Source organism: Giraffa tippelskirchi, chromosome 4, assembly GCF_054371585.1.
Source record: "Giraffa tippelskirchi isolate mGirTip1 chromosome 4, T2T-mGirTip1v1.2.pri, whole genome shotgun sequence".
Classification (NCBI taxonomy): Eukaryota; Metazoa; Chordata; class Mammalia; order Artiodactyla; family Giraffidae; genus Giraffa; species Giraffa tippelskirchi.
Genome location: NC_137278.1, coordinates 153,715,576 through 153,740,979, shown reverse-complemented (window position 1 = coordinate 153,740,979; position 25,404 = coordinate 153,715,576). Strand labels below are relative to the sequence as shown.

General features: G+C 38.4%; 1 long non-coding RNA gene across 2 annotated transcripts in view; it reads left to right on the top strand.

Annotated features, from left to right (window-relative positions):
* The window catches only part of LOC145503612 (uncharacterized), a 272,210-nt gene that overhangs the window by 159,989 nt on the left and 86,817 nt on the right, over nucleotides 1-25,404 (top strand). Inside the window, exon 1 of one of the 2 annotated variants that reach the window (XR_014051592.1) lies at nucleotides 2,955-3,097. The exons of the other annotated variant lie outside the window; for it this stretch is intronic. This is a non-coding gene — a long non-coding RNA (uncharacterized LOC145503612). Of the gene's footprint in view, nucleotides 1-2,954; nucleotides 3,098-25,404 lie in introns of those variants that run through there. 2 annotated transcript variants of the gene reach the window in all.

Here is a 25,404-nt window from a genome sequence, read left to right as displayed (position 1 = left end):
TTTGACATTAAAATAGTATATTATTTTATTAATCTCTGAAATGTAAGTAATGTTGGGTTTTAAGATCAGAGTTTGAAATACAAGAACCATAAATCTGAATGTGTTCCAAAGACTGCTGGATGCTCGATGTTGGGAAACATTTAATATCTTGGGGTTTCAGTTTCATCATTTATAAAAATGGGCAAAATAACAGTTGCTCATGAAATTCTCATAAGGACTAATAAGAGAGCTTCTATAAAGTTACTAATATACTGCCTAATGCAGAATAGCCAGAGATCAAATGGAACCTACCGTTCTTTATCTTATTTCACAGAAACTTGCATATATATATTACTTTAATTAAAATTTTAAAATGAGAATTATACAAGTATATTTTGAAATGATTCTCTGAATGATTTTGTTTGGTTCTGGTGATGGCTGCTTCTGCTTTTTGACAATTTTGTTACATTTACCATATTTGGGGGACAGAGAGGGTTATGGCCAACCTAGATAGCATATTTAAAAGCAGAGACATTACTTTGCCAACAAAAGTCCGTCTAGTCAAGGCTATGGTTTTTCCAGTGGTCATGTATGGATGTGAGAATTGGACGGTGAAGAAAGCTGAGCGCTGCAGAATTGATGCTTTTGAACTGTGGTGTTGGAGAAGACTCTTGAGAGTCCCTTGGACTGCAAGGAGATCCAATCAGTCCATCCTAAAGGAGATCAATCCTGGGTGTTCATTGGAAGGACTGATGTTGAAGATGAAACTCCAATACTTTGGCCACCTCATGCGAAGAGTTGACTCATTGGAAAAGACCCTAATGCTGGGTAGGTTTGGGGGCAGGAGGAGAAGGGGACAACAGAGGATGAGATGGTTGGATGGCATCAGTGACTCGATGGACATGGGTTTGGGTAGACTCCGGGAGCTGGTGATGGACAGAGAGGCCTGGCGTGCTGCGATTCATGGGGTCGCAAATAGTCAGACACGACTGAGCGACTGAACTGAACTGAACTGAGGAAAATCAGTCAGATGGACTCATTCCTTGTCACTAGTACTTCATGATTTCTCCTGAATGACCAGGATGTAAGCCCATGGGAAACATAACCAAATGGGAGAGGCCGCTGTGGACACCCCTGCTGGCTGTACATGCCCCACTCTTCCTCTTGAATGCAGTCTATGTGAGTTCACCCACAGTGGAGAGCTTAAATATTATGCTGTCTCAAGAGAGGTGAAATGGAGGGTATGTGCAGTAAGGCCAACTGTATGAGAGATTCTCATCTATATTTTTTACTTTTCATTAATGATCACCACTGCTTGCTGATTGTCCCTCCCATCTTGGCCAGGATAGGATGAGTTTTACAGATTGTGTTGGGAAAACAGTCTCATCATGTTCTCTTGTGAGGAAAAGCACAGGAGACAGCCACAGTGTTTAGAAGGCTTATAGCAAATTATTTTCCACTTAGTAGTCCTAATATTTAGGGTTCAGAAAACCAATTAATACAGTTTACCGGTAAAGAAAGGGAATTAGGCTGGATTAGGATACAAATTCCGTGCAATTTTCTCTCTTCTGCTGGTGGTGAGAAAAAATTTTCGAAATAAAGTCAAAGCTTACACTGTGGCCACTGATGTACCCACAGCCCATCCACATATTACATAAATACTCTATTTTTCTGAGGTGTTAAAGATCTAGTGAATATCATGTAGTGGTTAATATTCTATTGGTTTTACTGAGAAGTCAAACTAGGATATGTTAATATCTTTTGTTTCTTGTTTTTTTCTTTTTATTTAAGTAAGCCCTGTTGGTCTTGGAATGTTTCTGAGGACTATATCTTTTAAGGACTTTAGATGATACTTTACCTTGATCTCTTTTATATTACTAAATTCATATTTCACAAAAAGTAGGAATTACTAAGAATATGGGGCTTCCCAGATCGCTTAGTGGTAAAGAATGTGCCTGCCCATTCGGAAGACCTGGGTTGGAACCCTGGGTTGCGAAGATCCCCTGGAGGAGGAAATGGCAACCCACTTCAGTCTTCTTGCCTGGAGAACCTCATGAGCAGGGAAGCCTGGCAAACTCCAGTCCATGGGGTTGCAAAGATCTGGGCATGACTAAGAATATTAAAACTAAAAGCCAGATTACTTTATCTTTTTTGATTTTCAAATCAAGTGACTGAAAAATAGGCATGTTTTTTCATGACACAATTTGAGGGCTGTGACACACACCAGGAGCTATGTGTACATGGTGAACCTGGAATTCTAGCATGTCATCCCTGCCTTCTGCTGCTTCTGAAAATCACATGTGCAAACGTGTCACAGAGGCAGGAGGAGAGAGCAGGGTTGAGAGGACAGCCGTGGTACTTTGTCAGCTCAGGCTTGTCTCCAGCAGCCTAGGTGCCCTTTCTCTTTTACAAAATAATACCTTTGCTCCCTGAATGACTTATCATTTATATAGCATACACTATGTGATAAAATATTGCAAACATCTAGCTCATTTCTCTTAAGTGCTTTAGTCATTTCATGCACCCAGTACAGAAAACATACACAGCAGGGCAACAGGTGCTTAAAAGTGCCTTGAGGGAAGTACATCCATCATGTCATTCTCTGTTTTCTACACATAATTTATTTTTCCTTCCTGGTCCTGGGGTAGAGAAAGCACCTGCAACCCACAGCAGTGCTTTTTTACAGAATGCTTTCACATTCTTGGTGGTTTGTTCATCAAAGCATCAAAACTTTGGGGCTGTGACCTTCTTTATGTATTTCATATACAGTACACTCTTCAGCTAATATAAAAATAAAGCAATAGCACTACCGAAATTTACTTTCTTCACTACTTCCCCCACATCTAAACACCCATTTAGAAAGAATATCCCTATGTCCTGGAATATACCTTCACCACTGCTGCTTGTAGCTTTCTGTCTCCCTAGTACCAGGTTGGAACACCACCTACTACATTCTTTTACAATACATCATAATTACAGAAAGACCTGTGCCATATAACTTTATGCAAGTTTTCCTTGTGATCAAAATTCAATGTGCTAACAACTCTTAAAATTTCTCATTTCCTCCATGAAATATAATGGCTTGTGATTTTACACAGGGTGCTGCAGCATAAAGAAGGTAAGACCATTCTGAATGGTTTATAAAATAATTCTCTATGGTAATTAAAATCCATATGATTCTTTCTTTCCTCATAATGAGACTTCTTGTGTGTGAACACTTATGAAAAAGATGCTGTCACATAACGATATTCTTTCGCTTTAGTTTCAGAGCCGATGTGAATAGAATTTTTTTTTCAGGAAGCAAATTTGATAAGGGGGGATCATGGAGCCAAAAACTGCTGAGTGCTGATGATGTGGGCCCAGAGGTAAATCTCCTCTGTGTTTCCATTTCCTTCTACATGATGTACTTTGACTTATTCTATTTTATTATCAGTAAGGAAATACCAGTAAGTAAGTATTCAGCAAAGGTGAATGCATATCCGTACCAGCACAGTTTGGCTCTAAACGATGTTCTTATTAGATCTCCAGTGTACTGGGCCATGGAGGAGTCTGCTGAAAGAGTACAGAGGAAGTGGTCAGTAGTCTTAAGAAGCAGTAAATGATTGTATTGACCAGAATTTTTTCCCCAATCGCCGATGTCAAAAACCTCAACTTGGGGCTTCCCTGATGGTCTAATGGTTAAGAATCCACCTTCCAATGCAAGGGACATGAATTTGATCCCTGGTTTGAGAACAAAAGCTCCACGTGCTGGGGGGCAACTAAGCCTCTGCACCACAACTGCTGAGCAAGCCTGCATGCTCTGGAGCCCACCTACCACAACGAAGATCCCACATGCCGCAACTAAGACTCAATGAAGCCAAATAAATAAATAAATAGTTTTTAAGATAAGAATAATCTTCCAAAAAAAAGCCTAACTCAAGTTGGCATGAGGATCTAAGGGGTTTATTTGTTCTTATAATGCACATGCCATTAAGAATAAGCATGGAGCTGGCCTTAGGAATGATGAAGACCATCGCTTCTGAAACTCCCTGCCTCTCTGTGTGGACTGGATTTATTTTTTTACTGACGCAGGTCGATTTTCTCCACATGTGGTAGGAACTTCAAACTTGTATTCCTTCAGCTTCATAATCTGAGAAGGAAGTAGCTCCTACTCTCCCAGATCTAGTCAATTCTCTGATGCTGGAAGTTTATTGAGCCAATTACTCATACTTCCTATATTCTTGGGTTTTAACTGCTGCTGCTGCTGCTAAGTCGCGTCAGTCATGTCCAACTCTGTGCGACCCCATAGACGGCAGCCCACCAGGCTCCACCGTCCCTGGGATTCTCCAGGCAAGAACACTGGAGTGGGTTGCCATTTCCTTCTCCAATGCATGAAAGGGAAAAGTGAAAGTGAAGTCACTCAGCCGTGTCTGATTCTTCACGACCCCATGGACTGCAGCCTACCAGGCTCTTCCGTCCGTGGGATTTTCCAGGCAAGAGTATTGGAGTGGGTTGCCATTGCCTTCTCTGGGGTTCTAACTGATAAAGAACAAATAGGACAACTTGGATTAGTACCTAAAGCTAATCACCCCGAAACACTAGATTAACTAGGGAATAGGTTTATTCCTTTTTCAACTCTAAGTCTTGTATGCTGCCACAGAATCAACTCAGTCCACAAATCTGCCCAACTTCACAGAGGGTTGGAGGCCGACCTCATATATTCTTTGACTGTCAGAAATGGGAGACATTATGGTCAGACTTGTCTCTAGAAAGTAGATCTATGGACCCCAGCTCTGCATGGCAAGAAGAAGAAAAAAAAGACCATTATGTTTCTTAGGGATCAGTTAAACAGGCAACATGATGAGGTGGGTGAGTCTATTACTGGTTTTTAAGAATAGTCATCACACCACAAGGCCAAGGAATGTTTAGCTCTGACCAATTAGATTAGCCATGCCTCCTGTGGTGTGTTTAACATGGTATCACTTGTCCCTTCTCCACTGCCTTCTTATGGGGAGTGTTAACAGATGTTCTGTCTCCTTTAGAAATCTGAGGAGGGGGAGAAACATTTCTCCTTTCCCTCATACAAGGAAGAACCTGAATGTTTCGGGTCAGGTCACATGCTGATCCCTCAGGAACTCGTTGAAACCAGGGGAATCAGGTATTTTGATGGACCCAATCTTGGACAGATGTCCACACTAGTGGCTGAATGTGACCTCAGGAATTTTACCAGAAAGAGAATGGACAGGAGTTTTGCAGTTCAAACATGATCATCAAGGACTTCTCTGATGGTCCAGTGATTAAGAATCCATCTTCCAGTGCAGGAGACATGGGTTTAATCCCTTGTCAGGGATCTAAGATCCCACATGCTGCAGAACTACTAAGCCTGTATGCCTTAACAAAGATTCCACGTGCAGCAACTAAGAGTCAACACAACAAAGTAAATAAATAAACAAACTTAGTAATCATTTTCAGCCATACAGCTTTGATAATGAGGATAAAAGGATAGAGTGGAGTGTTAATATGGAAATTTTAATAGAATAGCCAAGATATCAGATACCAAAGTGAGAGAGACAGATTGTATATAAAATTGTCAATGAAAACTGCCAAGAACTGGTGCCACAATTTTAAATCTCTCAAATGCTTTAAGAGTACAAAAGTCTAGAGAAAGTAGAAAGACAAGGACAATTTGTGAAAAGATTTTGGCGAGAGCTATTGCCTCATTGAAAATCTGTACCTCCCACCTGAAGGTGGGGATACGAACCTGAATATGTGACTCCTGAAGTTGTGGGGATATTTGTGCCACCAGCTTCCTGGTGAGCTGTGCTGGTATAAGGATACGTTAAAGAGAATGTGGCTGCTATTTTGGAAATTAATGCTGGTCCTCTAGGATGGCTAGTTAAAGGTCCATGAAATCCAAGGGACAGATACAGAGTCCATGATAGGAATTTATGCCTGGAGATGTTTCTGCCACAGGATGAAAGGCCAGAAAAGACAGAGCATGTGTGGGATAAGCATCAGGTAATCAGAAGTATAGGGAGGATTGGGGATGCCTTGCTGAAGACCTGCCCCCATAGCATGGGAGTTGACGCCAGACTGGGTGGTGGTCTATAGTTCTCTTCTCCCATATTCAGTACCTCCTCTTGAAGGAGGATTATAAATCTCTGCCCTAAAATATTTTCTTTGTGTCCCTGCCCTAATGAACTCAATGTGACCAGTGAAGGTAACTGGACACATCATGCATCTCTTATGGGCAGATATATGAAGAGACAGCACTTGCTCCCTGTGCTCTTTCCTCTGCTGCCTTAATCTTAGATGAATGTGTTGTGATATGGAGCCTCATTAACTTAAGTTTCTGAATGACTACAATAAATAGGGTCTGCTTGCCCACCTGGAGAAGGCAATGGCACCCCACTGCAGTCCTCTTGCCTGGAAAATCCCATGAATGGAGGAGCCTGGTAGGCTACAGTCCATGGGGTTGCTAAGAGTCGGACACGACTGAGCAACTTCACTTTCACTTTTCCCTTTCATGCATTGGAGAAGGAAATGGCAACCCACTCCAGTAATCTTGCCTGGAGAATCCCAGGGATGGGGGAGCCTGGTGGGCTGCCATCTATGGGGTTGCACAGAGTCGGACACGACTGAAGTGACTTAGCAGTAGCAGCTTGCCCACCTACTCTTGAGGCACATGGTGAATGAGCAGAAACTAAGCTTTGTTGTCTTGGGCCAATGATTGTGGGGGGTTAGCTGTTGACACAGCATCATCAATTCTGTCTTAACTGATACCAGGGACCTAGTATGGGAGCCTCCAAAGAGTTCTGAGAATAACTCCCGAGAACCAGCTTTACCATCTCACCAATTCCAGAGAGTGAGCCAAGTACTAGCCAAGAATTCTCTCCTATTCCTTCATTGCCCCACCTCTACCCACACCCTTGTAAATCCTGGCTGGAAAGAGGGAGATGATGGACATCTAATGGTGTCCATATTTTATTTTATTTTTTAAAATTTATCTCTTTATTTATTTTTGACTGTGCTGGGTCTTCGCTGCGGTGCGTGGATTTTCTGTAGTTGTAGTGAGTGGGGACTACTCTCTAGTTGTGTTGGGTGGGCTTCTTATTATGGTGGCTTCACTTGTTGCAGAGTACAGGGCACTTGGGCTCAATAGTTGTGGTGCACAAGCTTAGTTGCCTCGTGGTATATGGAGTCTTCCCAGATCGAAGGCTGAACTCATGTCCCCTGCATTGGCAGGTGGATTCTTAACCACTGGACCACCAGGGAGGTCCCATATTTTAGAGTATTGTCTAGGACTGCATGACCTAATGACTGGATTGAGGTTGTGTTGGCATCTTAATGTCTTCGGAGGGCTATTTATTGCCTGAAAGTGACCAGAAAAGAAGTGACCTTGGTAGAATATTGATCTACTAACAAGGCAAAAACTTTTCCTTACCCCACTCTCACTCATTAAAAAAGAAAACTAAAGTAAGCAAATCAAAACAAAATAAAGCCACGCAAAACTTTCCCCCATAGAACAAAATTACAGGAGAATAGTAGACTATTTTTAAAAATTAGAACTTAAACATATCTTATGCCTTATGTTTGTTTAACGTACCAGCTACATAAATAAATCAAGAGCGCTGATTTTAAAGTTTTAAATTTACTTCAGAACTAAAATGTATTTTTAAATGCAAATGAACGGCTGGCACTTATATCTTACATTTATATATGAAGACAAAATTAGATATTAAAATTTAAACATTAATGTGTGAGTTTGTTTTTGTTACTGTGTGTATCAAGTAGTAGAAAGAAGCTGAAATATAAAAAGAAATTTGTGGTGAGATGAATTCACTCAGTCAGATTTAAGCACAGCACTGAGTCTGACTTCGTTTTGCAGTTTTGTTTTTTCCTGATGTGCCTTATGATATTGTGCAATTCATTTAACTTTCTATATTATGGATTCCATATTTATAAATTGAAGGTGATAGCTGATTTCTCAGGTTTATGTGAGGAGTATCTAATTAATGCCTGTAAGATTTTGAAAATATAAAGTGCTCTGTAAATATTAAGTGGAACTAGTGTACATTCTGCTCAGGGAAGATTATGGGATTGCTGAAAGATCTTCATTGCTCCAAAATGGGAATGACTATACTCCAAGAAGAGACTTTCAGAATATTTTTCAAAAATATGCTTTAAAAGCTGAAAACTTGGTTTCACAATCACATAGATGATTTCTCAGATGTTTAGTCAATTCAGAATAAAAACATGCTGTGCATATTTGTAGTAATACTGGTATACATTTCAAAGAGCTTACATATTTATCACTTTAATTGAAGCACATAACTGTAGGTTAGGAAGAAATCTTAGCCAACATCTAGTGCAGTTTCTTGCTTCTCTGTTCCCAAATTTGTGATCTGAGGTCATGAGAGACTCAACAACTTTATTAGTTATCACACAGCTAATTTATCAGATACTCCCCATAAATCAATTTAAAGAAGTAGGGAATTTTATTTGTCTTCATTTTCTAAATAATTTATCTGATTTAAAAATATTTTGGAGGTTTTTAGAGATAAGTTTCAGTTTTGAATTAAGCACATAGACAGTGAGGTGAATAGGCTTGAATGTAGGTTATGGACAGAATTGGCAGGGGACACTGGAGTGCTCCGATTCTTAATTCTGTTGTTCTTTTCCACTCCACCTGGCTACAGTTAATCCTTCCTGTTAGATTAGGCTCCCAAATGAAGGTCTAAACTGTGTAACCCGCAGTTTAGTTTTATATCACGTATCTTAGGACTGATAGAGTTTGATTGAAAAGCAAATGGCTGACTTTGTCTTAGCACTGGGAGAGGAGGAGTCCTCAGCTGTTGAGGAATGCCTTGCAGTTTTCACCTGTAGAGTGATGTTGAATGCAGTAGTTTGGTGGGAAGACTATGGGCCATGGAGGTAAGAACAATTGGATACCTGGAGGTGGTGCTTACAGTTTCTGGCCCTGTTCTCTTTGACACTATGTCTGACATCTAAAGGGAAGAAGCTGAGAGAAATTGACCTCAACAGCAACAACAGTCATTAGGTCACGATTTCTCTGTGAAGAGAATAGCAAGTCATGTCCGACCCTTTGTGACCCCATAGACTGTAGCCCATCAGGCTCCTTTGTCCATGGGATTTCGCAGGCAAGAATACTGGAGTGGGTTGCCATTTCCTTCTCCAGGGGATCTTCTTGACCCAGGGATTAAAGCCTCGTCTCCTGCATCGGCAGGCGGATTCTTTATCACTGTGCCACCAGGGAAGCCGAAGAGGACAGTTGAGCAGAGGCTAAATCTGGTGTATCCAAGTGTGCTTCTTTCTGCTCTCTTACATGTAGAACATGTTGGACAGGAAAGTTGGTAGGTCAGAATGGAAAAGAGAGAAGCATTTTTGTGGAGATAGGTGGATTGTTCAAATGCTGATAGTGACTTGCCTTTATTCCCCACACTACTGGGTACTAAGAATGGATTGGCAGGCATCAGACAATACACATCACAGATGGAATCCATAGCAACCGGGATGTGAGGAAATCATGGGGAAAAATAGGGAATGGAAGTTTGTGGAATATGATGGTGGCCACTCCCCAGCCCCCCATTTACTCCCACTTTGATGCAAAAAGAGAGGTCTTGAAGGACTGTGATCCTAATGATTTAGCTAGTGGAAGGAACCCACAGAATTGCAACTTCTCAGTGTTAGCACACCTGCAGAGTACTGGAAACCTATCATACCTCTAGGGATGTTAATGTGGATGGTGTGTTGATGCTGATAATGGTGGTGAAAGGATTTTTATTTTCGCATACCAGCAGAAATTTAGTATAACCTAAAATTGTTTTGAAAAACAGGAAAAATAAAAAAGAACACCAAAATCCTAGCCATTGTCTTATCTCTTTTACCATATTGTGAGCTTGCCTGAAGATGAACACTGGGGTTGTGAAGGTGGTTTGTTTTCTGGCCAGTTTATAGAAACCCTTCCATTAACAGGTAGTCTTACTCTTTGTTGATAGTACCTTTTTTTTTCCAGTGGTACTTTTTGTTTCTTAAACCATCCATACCTTCCTGTGTGAGGCCTATTGAGATGAGTGGTCTAAACTTACAGTTAAGAATAAATGGTAAGAGTAAGGAATGAATGTTAAAGACTAGAACATAGAAAGGTGAACTAGTTGTCCTAAGAGTAAACTGCTTAGTGATATAGCACAATGGTCCAACACTGAAGGAAGTAGATAGATACAGGCTCACTAATTTTATTTGTTGAGGACATTTCCAGATTATTGAGTTTTTGTTTTATCCAAATAAAAGTAGAAAACAAAATAATCTCAACAACATAATCTCACTTGTAAGGTTACAAGTTTGCTTCCTTAATATTATACTCTTCACTTCTGGTCACTTCTTTGACCTATCTGTCTTCCAAAAACATATTGAAAGCTATAACTAGCCTATTGTTTTCAATATCATATAAACATTAAATATTATTCTATTAAGAAACATAATTTATTATAATTCTCCTTTTTGTACCATTGTAATGTGAATATATCATGAGCTTTATTTAGTGACCAATTAGTGGTCAATTACTTTTTAAATAAAATGTAATTGTATTTTTATATCATATAGATATATTTTCATGTATTTGTATTCATATTTGCATACAGAATCATACAACTATCACTCAAAGTATGGATAGCAGTTACTTTATGCATACTTTTAAAAATCTCTTTATGTGTAGAAGCCATGCTGCTAAAACAAATATATTCTCAAGGGTTCTATAACCCATTAAAGCCCTACACGACTATTAAAAACCAAATGTGCACAACTGTCGCCTGGAGGCATTAGAGGATTGTTTAAATTAAACTTGTTTCTTAGTGCTTGGAGGGGAAAATAGTACAAATCTAAATCAGATGGGTCACTGTGCATTTTAATGTAAAGTTTTTTTTTTTTAATGTGAAAATAATTCTAGCAAAATATCCTGAATACTGTTGTGATAAACATCATACAGGGACCCTCAAAGAATCTGGAGTTCTACTCTGTGCCCACCAACCAAAGAATAGGCACCTCGCATTTAAAGACTTGTGGATTATACCATGAGATACAGTTTGACTCATCTTTTAGCTGGATCCATGCCATTGCACAGTGCTTTTAATTGTCTTTTATCCTACATGCTTCTCAGTTGCAAATAATTCTGCCATACCTGGATTTGAATACTTCCAGACCTGACCCAATCCAACATCCTCAGAGACTTTCCAGGCTCTAAAATGTCTCTTTTCCTGGCTGTCACATTACCTGAGATTTCCATTATTAAATGGAAAGGGGAACTAATTAACATATTAAATTCATAATCAATATGGGATTATACTATGGTATGGGCATCACCCACTCATTCCCCCCCACACACACACACACTCCAATTTCACAAGACCTAAGAAGCAACTCTGCTTCTGGTTTTGCTACCTTTTACTGCTCTTTGGTAATTTTCACCCAAAGTCTAGGAGATGTGCATACAATAAGAGGTCGCAGCTTCCGTTAGCCTGTTCCTTTTAGGGAGACCCGGCCTCACAAAGCCACTTAAATAGAGAGCAATGATTAAAACTGACTGTTGACAAGAGGAAGAAGAGAGCCCATAGGGAAGTTTTAGATCATCTTAGGGAGGGTAAGCCCAGATTGGGTGCTAGAGAATGAACCCCCAAATTGCTGTGTGGACAGCATGGAGATGCCTAATGCTGGAAAAAGAGTCTTGAGTGGATGGAACAAGGAGAGTGGGTGCCGGAGACAAACCAGACGGGATCTGCTTCCTACTTTTTAGCTTTCTTCTAGTAGATGCCAGAGACAGAACAGAACCAGGTGGAGGAAGGAGACAAGGGAATTTCAAATATTTATGGGTATGATAAGACTTGAAGGGTTTAAAGCAGGCGGGAGAGAGATGTGAGGGTAGGTGGAGGGAGGGGGAGGGTATGTTGCACAAGACGGGGGTCTTTATAACTTTTTTGAGACGTGGTGATGTCAGTGGCACAGGTGTGGAGGTAAATAAGACACCCAGTTCTGGTGGGCAAGTGTGTATTTTCTTTTTCCATGGCTGGGTTAAATTACTTCCCCTAGGTCATCCAATTAATCACTTGGAGAGCAAGGAAGAGAACTGAGCTCTTCAAGGCTCTCATTTCACATCTGGAGCAGGCAAACCTGGCTTCTCCTTCCCAAAACACCGTCTTCTTTTAAAAAGACAATCTTTTGCAAATCCATGAAGTTTTGAACTCTTCTACAGAAAATTTTCGATACCCTCTTTACTATTTGTGTGATTTAGAGCTTGAGGTTGTGTTAGTACGAAGAAACACTATAAATTGCTTTCTGCTTTATCTTTCATTGAAAAATTTTAAATATCTATGAAAATTACTTTGATCCCTACCCCTGCCCCAGAGTAAAGCTATTATTCTGAGGAGCTGAAAAAAAAAAAATGAGTTACAGATCTGAGAAAGTAGTGTGTGTGGAGCTTAACTGCTGCATGACTGATGGTGTGATATATTGCTCTTTTCACTAACAACCACAAAGCAGGTAGAGGCATGGCAGACTAATTTGGTTTATATGTCCAGCTGTAAGGCTAGACACTGCATCATTCTTTTCAGAAACCGGTGACTTTAGGCATGTGGAACTCGTCGTCATGACAACAATAAACCAGCTTTGAGTCTGAGTTTCAGCTCAGAAACTGCCTTGTCTCCATTACTTCCTGCTTATGACCTGACTTTTCTTACTCTCTGGGGCTGGGGGCTGGGGATTTATGAAAGATCTATTGAACAGAGCTTCGGTATATGTCCAATGCTTGAAATGTCTGGCTTGAAAATTTTGCTTGCACAGATGGCTAAAGGCTGCAAGGGGGATAGATCAATCATTATTATAGTTAATGACACAGTTATAAAGGTGTACCTAAAGGTGAGCTGATTTGGAAAATGGGAATAGGCAATGTGAAAAGAGTGACTTGGAAGCATTTCTTGAATCACATAAGCATCGTTATCACAAATAAAATGTTCTTTTAAACACGGAGGGGAGTTGTACCATGATTCTGAGAGGACCTAGCCAAAGGTACAGTGGAGAGTAATCAAACAAAAATTAGTACACAAAGTTGAATGTGTGTTTGTATATGTGTGTGTGTGTGTAGTCTTTCTTTAATCTGAAGAAACAATTAGCAGATGCTCATGGCAAAATCTCCATGTGATCATTTTGTGTCCCATGTCCCATGTCAATTGATTTGTGTCCCAATCAATTATGGATTGAATAGTGACCACAGTGAGAGACAGCATGGCTAGGTGACAAGAGTATGACAGCACTGGGTTCCACAGCCTCCATGTAAAGTCAGCTGAAGTATTGGAAAGTTATCTAACTATATATATCTAACTATGGCTGGATATTCAGCTGGAAAGAGAAATGATAGGATTTGTACTGTTGGTAGTTGAGAGGTAAAATGTGATAATGGAGGGGAAATGCTTAGCTTAGTGCCTAGGACACTGTCAGCACTCAGCGATGGGGAGATGTCAGTGTTGGTGCTGTTGGTGTCATTGTCAGCAGGATTTGCCAGGAATTGAAACCTGTCTTTCATGTGATTAAAGTGGTTCAACTGTTCACTGTTACAGAGAGATCATCATGAAGACTGGATGACTTTTTTTTCTTTCTAGAGAGGTCTTTTCTGGCTTCATTATGTTCTCCAAATTATCTTGACTTTAAGGAGGGTAGAGAATTAATGGCTAGAGAAGGCAGGAAGGGCAGGGTGTGAATTGCTAACATAAAAGATGACAGGTCTGGAGACTTTTGTGCTTTTTCCTGCACAGGTGTTTTTTTTTTTTTTTTCCCACAGGAGGTGAGAAATTCTAGCAACCCTTTTGTTTCTTATTCCTTTAGTACACTGATCTACTTCTATATAATTGCTTTTTTTTAAGCCCCCATTTTCCGTGAAGTTGATATCACAGGCCAACAGGCAGAGAAATAGACACGGATCAAATCCTAGAGAAAAGCCAAATGCTTCCTTTGTTTTCTGTGTACTGTAAATTGAATGATTTGCTTTCCCTAGAGACCAACTTCATGATTTCACGATCATGTGGTTAAACTTCTTAATAAATGAGATACTGCCCAGAGGCCATGTTATTCTCCATGACCTTGTAGACTGTGGATCACTATGTAGAAATCTGATAAAGTACATTCAGTTATTAAGTTATAATTCGAGAAATCATGAACCACAAACTGATTATGTTTCTTATTATAAGAATTTAATGTGGTTGCAAATAATTGAATTTCTCTTTGCATTGTCCCCCAACTGGCAGTTAAAATTTATAGCAATGTGAGATTATTTCTGAGACACACAATTAGGTCACATTTTTATCTTACAAAGTTTATGACAGAAATATAGTTTTGTATGTTTCTCATTAGCATGCAAGAGTTAATACATCTCCAGAAAATGAGAAATACATTATTTTTCTCTAACAGTATTCATTTTTATGTATTTTAAATTGATTAAAACAATGGGCTGATTAATGTGAGAAAAATTTAAACATTAGCAAATAAGACATTTGGAAGTGTAAAATAAAAGTATATAATTACTGTGTTGCAAAAAAGATATGACTCAGTGAATAACTTTTCTGGACCTCATAAACATTATTGAAAAATATAATTCCATATCCTTAAAATAGTACTACTATAAAAACTATTTTTTCATCTAAAATGGACCTGTGTTGATAGTTTTTCACCATCTCTTAATTAAATTCAGATAAAAATGTAGCCAAAGTTTGAAAGATTTTCCTGTTCTTTCACAAGATCTCATAATTTCATAAATATTGGTCCTAATGTTTCCAAGCTTTGAAGGGGACTCTGAAAAGCACAGACCATTTTTTTTTTTTCACCAAGTTAGAATGTTTAGTCTATGCAAAAGATAAACCTTTTGAAGATTCAAAGTCTATAACATGCTCAGAGGAAACAATTGTCTTTTTAGAAGTTTCTTCCTGGAATATTTCTGTCTCTTCAGAATTGTTATGTTTTTGTTATTGCTCACGAATGTTGCTAATAAAGGCACTTCAAGTAAGGGAATTGAAATAATGGAAAAATAAATCTATTCTTTAATGTGTAACAGAAGGCTGATTCATCAAATATGGATTAATGTTTATGATGTGCTTAATAGCAGAACGCTTCAGTTTTTCTGGTGGACTTGTAGGAATATTAATGACAAAAGGCCAGATTCTTCCCCTTTGAATTCCCTGTGGACCTCTCTCTCTCAGCAGCAGGGCAGAAGTGGAATCCAGGAGTACAAATACAGACTTAGTCAAAGCAAGCCTCTACTCCATGTGGAATATATGTTCCATGTTTATATATATATATATCTCCCACATTTTTTACTAATAAGTACAATAAGTCAATTAATCCAAGTTACTGAATTCAGCAGCCAATTTTCCTAACTTGGGATGGAACTAAAAATACATTATCTAGTTTGCAACAAACTTTCTGCAAAAGTAAGGATGCTAATTGCAAAGATTCATCATTATTCATTGCCAAGAGTTGATATACAATAGCTGGCTGATTTATTTGTAGTTTATAATGCATAAATAATGAATCTTTGGTAAAAGGTGAATGAACATTAAATGATATCATATGATAATGATGATGCTGCTCTAAAACTTTCACATGATTCTGTTGATTTTGTTGTTTGTCTAATGTTACCCCATTCAACAGAGTGTTTTTCCCTTTCCTTTCCTTCTCATTGACCTTATCTTTTACATATTCTGATTATTCTTGAACCAGTAGCTTAAGGAGAGATGTAAAAGTGATGAGAGTTTGATTTAGCTTCAGCTTTTATTATCGGATACCCACAAGGAAATAAAGCTTTGATCTACTTCCTTGGAAAGTTAATCCCAGTGATTATGTGGAGATGTGTGCAGTGGTAGATACAGGGATATACATCTTTAATCTCTTGGTGTTGAATACTTAATCCAGCTTGGATTCTTGGCAAGGAGATTTAAAGAAAGAACAAAATAATTACACTCTTCATGGGCTTTGTTTTCTGGAATGAATATTTGGTAGCTCTGCTTGTTCTTTTATAGTTTAATAGGCTTGCTTAGGAAAATAGACTTAGGTTTACTTAGAGTGATGTAAAAATTGATGATTTTTGTGGTCCTCAATAGGTAAATTTAAAGTACATCTATTGATAATAGAAATAGAAAATATAATTTTGGGCTAAAATATGTTCTAGCCAGTTTGACTAACCCATTTGTTAACATAAAATATATTATCTTTCAATTTATATCATACATTATAATTTATAAATTATATGTCAGAAAGGAAAATGGAAAATAATGAAAAATCTTATCAACCTTACATATGCATTTAGCATTCATGATGTTTGGTGTAATAGACATACAATTATTTTTTCCAAGTAACATTATTTATGAAGTTTTTTCCCACTGTTTCTTACTGTGCACAAATATGATCTTATACTTGTATAAAATGCCATTAAGTATATTAGCATAATTTACTCAACTACTCCTCCAGTTTTCTTTCTCTATTATGAATAATACTGGAACATTTTTTGTATTGAAACCTGAGATGTTGGCAAAAAGAAATAACAGTATTTTGTTACTTACCCTAAATCCTCATTCTTGATTGAAAGAGGTTGTAAATAGACCTGTTACAAATTAATTCTGATATCAGAACAAGGATAAGTGAAATTTTGTACCTTACTCACTCATTTCCAATCTAATGATTCATAGTTTTAAACACATTGATATGTAAAACAAATATTTAAATAATGAGAGTTTTCCTTAGAAGTAATTTTTGGCTATGGGTACATTACATTAGCAGTTTTGATAGTAATTCACATTCAGTCCTGTGTTAATTCATTACAAACAGAGGTGGCCTCTCTCCTTCCTCCCTTCCTTAAATAGCATAGCTCTTGTTTCTTCTGTGATTGAGGCCCCTGAATTTTGTGACCATTTTAATTATCTAGTAAAAGTACATGTTCCAAATGAGGTAAAATTTAATCTTCAGAATTTGTCTTGGAAATGTACAGAACAGCAACTGGGCAATAACTGAATAAAAGTTTCTGTGTCATTTGGAGGAAGACATAATCAATTTTACATTGTATCAAATGTATTTTTTAGGAATTCCTGAAACACTTTCTAAAATGCATGCCATAGTTTAAATGGATCCAAACAAAGTCTTCATATAATTCCCAAAGGTATTTAGCATGGGCACATAGATTTAAGAATTTTCATAGACTCCTCCAGGGGAAGAATTTAATCAGGTGTCTACATTATACAAATTTTGTTTTGTGTTTGATTTGAACTGATAGAATGTTCTGGCATGGTAGACAAAGGATAAATTCTATTTGCAATCAGTTCTAAGTATTCCTTTTCTTATATACCTTTACCTCCTGTGCTTGACCTACTCTGCTCAATGGCAGTTTATAAAGGTGAGTGACCTTGCTCCTCTATTTATTATTCAGGAATTTCCCCCCAAAGCTAGAGAGAATAAAATCCTCATGCAGAATCTTTCATTTGGCATAAAACCTTCTCTTCTACTTCCTTTTTGAAATTCATCTTAAAATTGTGGGTGACATCTGACTGAGACAAAATTGTTCCCTCTTTCTCCTGATGGCATGCCCCTGGCTAATGGCACACAACCCATGTGAAATGTGTGTGGCAGTGGCAAAGGAAAAGAGGGAGCTGGTGGGGAGTGGAGTCTTCATGTGTGAAGAGAAGCAAGTTGCCAGGTAAAGGAAGATGAACCTCATTCCTAGACTGTGTGTTTCCTTAGCACAAAAGGAAAATCAGGTTAATGTCAGTCCTTGACACTAAATCTTCTAGTGTCGCAATTATTGTGATTATTTGAATATTTTTCTCCTTGTCATTTAGATACTGCAAAATCTTTAGTGTACTCAGATTTCCAGGTCAGCTCTGTAAGAATTTATATCAATGTCACTCAATATGGGGACCAAGGATTCATGTGGATCCTAAAAGTGTTTGTTACTGACTTGGGATGAGGTAAGGAGTTGGAGCCAGAATGTCAATCAACTAAGTTGCTAAGCACACCATTTAATTCACCTGATTTTTTTTTTTTTAATGTAATAGGACTTTCTTGACCATTCATGGAATGCTGGTAATAAACAGTTCAAAGATAGGCAACTTTGAGTAGCAGTTATATAGATCTTTCTTTCAAACTTTGAATTAATGTGAAATATGTGGTGACACATAATTACATAAGTACTTGATGTAAAAAGTAAGTATTTATTGATAAAAAAATTGGGTAGCAGTTTGAGGTTGGGGACTAGGGACAGAGAACTTGGGTCTTTATTTAGACACTGTCACTTAACTGTTGTGTGATATGAAGTGAATTATTTAATCACTGTGAGTTTCAATTTTTCTCATTTGAAAATGACCTGGAATTGTTCTGGATTAAATATTTCATGAAATGTAAGAAATAGAAAAAAACTGAGTACACTGATGTAACACATTCTCATATCTAGACCTTTGTTGTTAACCTATGAAAATGGATGCTAGATGCGTTAGTTTTAAAATTTAAGTTGGACGAGTGCTAAAAAGCTTTAGTTTTAAAATTTAAGTTAGATACCCCTACAGTCTTTTGAATATTTCCCACCTCTACACACACAACTTTAGTGTTTGAAAAATTTTTCTTCTCTGGCCATAAGTGTGTTTTCATTGCTTATAATAGTGTTCTGGAATTCAACCTGTCAGTTGAAAAATATCCTTCTGCCCAAAACCTCATTTATTTTCATGTCAACCTTATGAGGAACCATGACAACATCCATTTTCTCTTTTGTATAAAGTCACAATTCCTAGCAGCTTGACTCTGTGGGACAGTGAAAGTTGTCAACATTTTCTGTACAGATCCTTATGGTAAAACCTTACTCCTTCTTACTCATTATAAAAACATTATGAATAGGTATTGCAGATATTTTAATGGTAGTACAGACTCTTTTCCATGAGAAGAGCAAAAGCAAATGCAAAATATGAAAAAAATAAGATATTTTTCTGAAAATGGAAATGCCATTAAAGGAGAATTTTGGGGAGAAAATCTTGCAATATTATCCAAAAAGTAGCATGTTAATTTTCTCCTTATTAAACAAGGCTTATCATTCAATAAGCTAATCAATTCATGTCATTCCAATTTGCAGGGTGTAGGGAGAGTTTTCCATTGTTTGTGTGTGTGGCCATTATTGTCCTCCTACTTCTTTCATCCTTCTCAGTCACCATCCTCTGGGTTTACTTCTTTGGTGTCTGTCTTTAAACGTCTCATCTGTGATATCTCCACAATATTGTGGTACCTATTCACTTCCCAACTCTCTCTCACTCTCCTCCGCGACATACGACATCCTATAAGTCAACATAGACCTTGATCCCAGATCACTTCTCTTACACCATATCCCTTTCCTTTGCTCTTATCTTTCCATCTAGAACCTTTTGTTTAAATGCCCTGTATTACTCTTTTTCAGTTCAAATTTGGCATTTATAACCTGTTAACAATTATGTTCACTGCTGTATTTGGATAGGTTAAGTGCTCAAATAAATATTTGTTGAATTGAGTTATTGAATACAATCTGCCAAGAGCTGGGTCAGTCGCTTCTAATATAAAGAATAGTTGTTCCTTTTTTTTTTTTTTTTAAGAATAGTTGTTTCTAACACTTTAGTTAGTTGTGATTGCTATCTCTTTTGGGCTCCCAAAGCACTTTCTTTGAACCCGTCTTATGACATTTATCACTTAGTATCATGTGAAAACTCAGGCTTTGTTGTCAGACAGACAGGAATTCAAACCCTGGTTCCTACCTAGGTGTATAAACTTGAGCAAATTGTTTCATTTCTCAAGAACCCATATTTTTTCTGTCAAGTGAGGATGATCATGGCTCTTACATTATGTTTTTGTGAAGATTACGTGGAGTAATATATGTGCAAAATACTTTGCTTTTAGTAAGTGTTTAATAATAAGAACCAAACTTCATATATTACTTACTGTCCAGACACTGTTTTAAACTCTTTACGTTTATTAACCCTTGTGTTCCTTCTACATTGGTTAACATGGCAGTGGAGCAGACACAGTCTCCTTGTTTTGCAGATGAGACAAGTAAGGCTCAGAAGGGTTAACTCCCTTTTCAAGGACACAGAGTTGGGATTACACCAGGGTGGTGTACATGCAAGTGGTAAAGAACCTGCCTGCCAATGCAGAAGACATAAGAGACGTGTTCGATCCCTGCGTCAGGAAGATCCCCTGGAGGAGGGCATGGCAGCCAACTCCAGTATCCTTGCTTGGAGAATCCCACAGACAGAGGAGCCTGGCAGGCTCTGTATAGTCCATAGGGTTGCAAAGAGTCGGACATGACCGAGCAACTTATCACAAGCACATCTGGCTTTTGCATTGACCACTTCATTGTGTAGCCCTTCTGTACTTCTGTATTGTTCTCTCCTTATTGTTAAGAAGAGCAGAATGTGAATGAAGGAGTCATAAAACCTGAATATTAGTCTTAGATTGTCAGCAGCTGTTTACTCACTTACTCTCTTTGACCTGAATTCAGTATTCTCATCTACAAGACACAAGAATGGGATAGCAGACAGCCTCTTTTTACCTTCCCAGATTCCTTTTATTTTGAGAATTGTCACTCCCCCAATCTATTCCAGAAAGACTGTTGGTCACATGACCACCAGCTTTGCCACTGCAGGGTCTCCAGAGTTTTTCATAACTTCAGGCAGAGTGATTGCTCCAGGGCTGAACACAAAGACTAAGCAGGGTTAGAAAATTGTGTGTGTGTGTGTGTGTGTGTGTGTGTGTGTGTGTGTGTATTTAAACTGCATGGAATCAGGAGAAATAGAGCTATTTTTAATTTCCAAAATATATAAGCTGAAAAAATTGTAACAGCGTAAAGCTGCCAGAGACTGTCTCTTCCACCAGGTGGAGAGAATCTGCTTAAGACTGAAGGCAACTCAAAGAAAGAAGAACTATGAAATTAGGGTTTGGGGAGAGAGAATAAATGGCAAGAATGATTATTACGATAATTATTTTGGTGTCTCAGTTCAGGTCAGTCGCTTAATCATGTCCGACTCTTTGGGACCCCATGGACTGCAGCACGCAAGGCTTCCCTGTCCATCACCAACTCCCGGAGCTTACTCAAACTCATGTCCATCAAGTCAGTGATGCCATCATCCAACCATCTCATCCTCTGTCATCCCCTTCTCCTCCCGCCTTCAATCTTTCCCAGCATCAGGGTTTTTTCCAATGAGTCTGGATTTTGGTGTCTGGATTCAGCTATATCTGAAGCCAGTCCATCTCTGTACTTTTCAGTTTTGTGATTCAATAAAATACTTTCCCCCTTTATATTAGTTTGAGTTGGTTTTCTGTCAGTTATTATAAAAAAAATTCCTATTCAAGATTTAAAGGGATAATGTCCCTTCTAGCCATAACACTCTGTAACCATAACCATTCATTATATGCTTGAAGTCCTAAAGGACTATATTTTTGAACAAAGCAGGTATTAAATAAATATTTTTGAAAAAATGGAATTGTTCAACCTGAAATCCAGGATAAAAATAGGTATACCTGGGATCAGAAGCATATATTTCAAATGACTTTTATAGGTTCTTGGCAGTTGACTACTTTGATAATGATCTAAGGGCTTCCAAGATGGCTCAGTGGGTAATAAATCCACCTGTAATGCAGGGGATGCAGGAGACATGTCCCTGGGTTGAAAAGTTCCCCTGGAGGAGGGCATAGCAACCCATTCCAGCATACTTTCCTGGAGAATCCCATGGACAGAGGAGCCTGGCAGGTTATAGTCCATAGGGTCACAAAGAGTTGAACACAACTGACTCGACTGAGCACACATACATAATGATCTAAAATAATTAAAACCAGTTTTCCATTGACTTAGAGACTGTTCCTGAATGAGCTGACTTCTGGATCTTGTTTGGAAAGTTGGCTCTTAACTAGTGGATGGATGCAAAGGAAAGGGTGGTTTGCTGAGCACAAAGATGAACCCTTCCTGTAATTAACAAGCAAAACAAAGGATAGAACTGTTGAAGGAGAAATAGAATATAAAAGGAACTACCAACCATTGTTTCTATACAATAATATAAGGACAGAAAATGCAAAGGGGCTCTTGGAAGGAAAGAACAGAATGACTGTCATTTGGGATTATATCCATTCTATATTTTATCCTCACACAATCATACCCACAACACAATCTCATATTCACAAAGATGAAGAGATAGATACTCAGATGGAATGTGTGAGCAACACACAAAGATGTTAAGCAGCTGCTTTCAGTTGATAAGTATGTGTACATGTATACCTACTGCTTATGTCCAAATGTCTTCATATACTTAGAACTATAGAGAAATCCCCTCTGCGGTCATCTACACTTGAATCCTTCAAAAAAAACACATGCTCTCTTAAATCAGTTCCATGTGCCAGGAAGTATCCTAAACACTTTGTACATCATCTCATGGTCTTCTTAACAGAGATATAAGACAAAAAATATCATCACCACCCCCCTTTTTATAGGTGAGGAAATTGAGATCTAGATAGTTTAAATAACTTGTGCAAAGTCTCACACCTAGTAAGTAGTGCAATCTTTCCTGCTTTATATGCTCTCCTTTCATCACCATGCTCTGCTACTCCTCCCAGCTTTAATTAGTTTTAATGATAAAAAATACAGAGATATCGCCTGCCCAGCAAAAGAGGGAGTGAAGAATTGAGTTGAGACAGTGGAGTATTGTGGAGAAGAGAGAGAGGGAGTAGGTGTATGGTACATGGGAAAAGAATCAAGATATAAAACATTTAGAGAGCTAATACTGGGGAAAAAAATAAGACTAAGACATACAGTTCCTTCCCAAGTGATAAATCTTTTCCATTTACTGCGACTCAGTTCATTTCATGTAAATTCTATGTTTAACATGAACTCATAGTTTCATCGCTCAAACCTGCTTGGCTGCTAGCATCCTCCTTAGGGCTCTGCCAAAGCGCATGATACTGCCAGCAACGGCAAGGCAGTGCATGCTGCAGCCTGCCAGACTAACTGCTGAAACCTCGCAGCAGATTTAGTGTTTCCTGTAGAGGCTTTCTGAGACAGAAAAGTTCCCAGCTTGTTTGTATATGACTAGCTTATGTTTCCATGATGCCCTGAACCATGGCTGTTTAGGGGTCATTTCGTTTCATAAACATTGTTCTGACTCTATAGGGAATCAGCTGCATTCACACAGCCAGTGCTTATGGAAACAATGACATTTGATTTTTAAGTGGAAAATAGATTGTTTATTATTAGCTTACAAAAAGGACTTTTCAGAGTCATGCAAAAGATTAGGGCAGTGTTTGGTGTAATGGTCATCCATTTATGGAGGTGATGGAGACAAGGTAACATTCGCTGATGAGATAAAGTTTTAAAAGCCTTAGAAATGTGGGAGGTCTTTATAGAAATGGGTAAGGAATGCTATTGAACAGAACACACATGATATTAGCTGCTCACATCTCTCTGTAGCTCAAGCAGAAATAGTGATGGAGTCTCTAAGAGCTAGGAAGTGGTTCTTGGTGGCCTTACTCCAAAGAGTTCTATATGCTTTGAGAAATAGCTTCAGTACAGTTACATATGGGGTTCCTTTTAGTGACATCAATTGAAGAGCTGATTCAACATTACTGAACCTTGGGTTTGGGGTTCAATCATTTCCTTAAAAGTTCAGAAGATGCACCATTTCTTCATACCAAGCTTAATTCGTTACTCAAGCTTCTATAACAAATGGAGTTCTGTGAAGAATACTTCACGTCTTTACCTAACATGTGTCTTGATAGAATGAGATAGTATACATATATTTTTATCAGTAACATTTGATGAAAACTTTCTATATATTAGACATAGGATATATTTTACTCTATACTTGACATGCAGAACCTTTTTAAAAATTTTAATTTTTATTTTATATTGGAGTGTAGTTGATTCACAATGTAGTGTTAATTTCAGGGATACAGCAAAGTGATTCAGTTATACATACAGACATATCCATTCTTTTGCAGATGCTTTTCCCATATAGGTTATTACAGATTATTAAGTACTAGAGTTCCCTGTGTATTTTACATATTATCTCAATATAAAATAGATAATCTACAAGGACTATATAGTGAGTTTATTTTATATATAGAAGTGTGTGTATGTTACCCAAACTCCTCATTTATCCCTTCCCCCAAATTTTCCCCTTTGGTAATGGTAACCGTAAGTTTGCTTTCCAAGTCTCTGAGTCTGTTAACATTCAGTACCTTTTATTTCTTTGTTTTGCTGATCACTGCCTCCCTTTACTAGAATGTAAGCATCCCAGGGGAAGGGAGTTTTGTCTGTTTCATCCACTGCTGTGTCTGAAATACCTAAAGTCATGCCTGCCTCAGTGAGGTTTTCAATAAATGTATTTCATACAAACGAACAGGGACTATGCTGATCGTTTTATAGGCATATCTTTTTGAATCACCCCATTCAAGCGTTAACCATTAAAGCATGTTATGCTTTCATTTCCATTTTACTGATGAGGAAAATGAGACTTTGAGAATTTAAATACATTTTTCAAGGGCATAGAGCAGATAAAGTACACAGCCTGGTTCAAGTATAAACTCTATATCCAAACTTCATGTTCCTCATATCTGGTTCATGCTTTTCTCCTGAGCATTCCACTTAAAGTCTGAGTCCACTTGAATAAAATATCAGGCCCTTTTCTGGGTAAAGGAAGTCCCTGTGAGGACGGATGCGGTTAGTACTGGTGCCTCAGATTCCAGTCGTGTCTGTCAAGAGACAAAGTCATGTTTTCAGACTTTCGTAGATCTCCTGGGATGCCTCACTTTCTTGGCCGCGTGTCCACCTGTCCGAAGTCTGTGAGAGAGGTCCCCTTTCTGGAGTTTCCCCTTCACACCCTTGATGGACAGGGAAGCACCTGCATAGAAGAAAGAACCAGACTCCCTGTGAAACATTGTGAAAACTTCCATAGCTCTATCCCTCCAATTTTTCAACTGCCTGGGTGTGTCTTGTATTCTAGAAATGCACAGGTTTAGGCAGGGTGTGTTTGTGGCTTGGGTTTAAGGAGGAGAAAAAAAAGAGTAGAGGGGCTGAAGGAACAAACAAACTAAGTAAAGATACGAGTGCCTCCAGCGCTAGAGAAGAATAAAGTTTTAAAAACAAACACGGAAATGGACTAATCCATGATGATTAGTCTCTATCTAGAACAGGAGAAAAGCTCACTACAACGCTGACAGCAAAAAGTATGGTCGGATCTTCCTAGAACTTAGGGTCCTGGCCTTGTCCCAGCTAATTGTCACTGCCATTTTGACCTCCCTCCGACCCCCACATTGCTGTGTCCTCTCGATCATTCTCCTTAACCCTTAGCCTTTGATTCATAGTTTTGCATCTCTTGTAGGGCAAGCCTGAGAGATGGTTCA